This window comes from Cebus imitator, unplaced genomic scaffold (genome assembly GCF_001604975.1).
Source record: "Cebus imitator isolate Cc_AM_T3 unplaced genomic scaffold, Cebus_imitator-1.0 Scaffold953, whole genome shotgun sequence".
Classification (NCBI taxonomy): Eukaryota; Metazoa; Chordata; class Mammalia; order Primates; family Cebidae; genus Cebus; species Cebus imitator.
Window position 1 is genome coordinate 128,564 of NW_016108268.1, and position 1,818 is coordinate 130,381.

Below are 1,818 nucleotides of genomic sequence, written 5' to 3' on the forward strand. Positions count from 1 at the left end.
CCTGAGGCTGTCCTGAGGGTGGGTGGGGAGTGAGGACAGAGAGGAGTGCAGGGAGGTAAACAGGAAATGACAGTAGTTACCCTTGTCAACAGTGATGTACTTGGGTCCACCTTCGCGAGGAATCCTCCTCTTTCCTGGTCCTCTGTGCCCAACAATTAAATATACTCTTTAACCCAACCAGAAGATAAAACACCAGGAAGCGGAATCAGCAGAGAAACAGTGAATGAAAGTACCACAAAGGACTGCTAGGTTCTAACAGAATGTAGCAGACATGAGTATCAAAAAGTTATCAACCATTTTGCAGATCAGAAAAGAAAGAGGCATTTTAAGACTGAAAAGTGATATCACCAACGTTAGAACCAAAAAATAGGACCTGAGGGTTTGAGTTAAACTCTGTCCCTGTTCCTTCTGGAGCCCGTGGAGACTCCTGCTGTGCAGCAAAGCCTGGGAGGGGCCCCTGGCTGTGGAAGGCAGGCTGAGGCTGAGCAGCTACAGGTAAGGCAGGAGGAAGGGGGCCTGCTGGATTCCTGGAGGCCCAGTACCCAGGGAAGGCCAGTTCCTATGGCTGCCCCTGGACTCCAGGACCTTGATCTAAAGTCAGATTTTCCCATTCCTCCATGAGCTTCCAAGAGTAGGGCCACACAGGGCTCAGAAAGTCCCACAGTGCCTGAGAAGTGTGTCTGTCTCTTGTGGGACAAAAATTCTTAGGTCCTTCTCTTTCAGATTCCTAAATTTCTTAAAAGAGATTCAGTTGGAATAAGCCAGGCCCCAAATGGAATTGGCAAACTGGAAGGGAGTGTGTAATGTGCATGTGTCTGTCTGTGTACGTGTGGATGTATAAACAGGTATGGGCATCTGTGTGTATGCGTGTGTTTGTAAGTGTGTATATGTATGTGTCTGTACATATTTATGTACATGAGCATGCATGGGTGTGTGTGTGTGTGTGCGTGTGTGTGTGTGTGTGTTACTCTGTGACTTTCTCATACTTGGCACCACCCCGGCCTTTTCCTGGGTGCCCGCCACTAAGCCACAGAGTAGCTCTCCGCCTGCAGGCATGGAAGGGAGGTCAGGATAAGTGTTGGGAGAGCTGGTCCTCATCACACTTGGAATAAGGAAACAGGAGCTAAATGGATGAGTCCTCTAGTCTTTTACAAGATTGTGCCTTTAAAAAAGTGTCAGTCACGTTTCTAAGAAATTTACGTTAATTAAATTATTTAAACCTCACAAGAGGCCTATGAACTAGAGACAGCTATCAACCCCATTTTACCAACAAGGAAACTGAGGTCACTAGGAAGTTTAGTAACCGTCAGTGTGCTGACCCATAACTCGAAGGAGACTGTTTGACTGCTGATCCCAAGTCACCGCTCTGTCATACCCTCATCCCCATCCACCAGCTCCCTGTGGGTCACCTCCTCCTGTGGGCTCTGAGCAGGTTCCCTTTCCAGAGACTGGACTGGAGTCTAGTGCCTTTGATACAGTCCCAACTGGGTAGTCATGGGACTTGAAGTGACCCATAGGCTGATGGAGCATGATTGCTGGAGGCAGTGGAAAGGGAGGTTTATGTCTGTCCTGGAGGGAGTCAATGGTGTTTGCATCACGGCATATGAGGTGCACTATCTGGAATGCTGAATGGTAATGACCAGCAGGGGTCATGCAGAGTCTTATTCATCACCATTATATTTCTAGCCTGTGTGGGCCTGAGACCCATGGGGTGAGTATTCACGCATCTCCTTCCAGTCTCTGCTGGTTCCTGACTTCTCTTCTTCCAACTGATAATACCTGCACTCAAGGGTGAGACATGAGGAGGGGTCTAGCCAC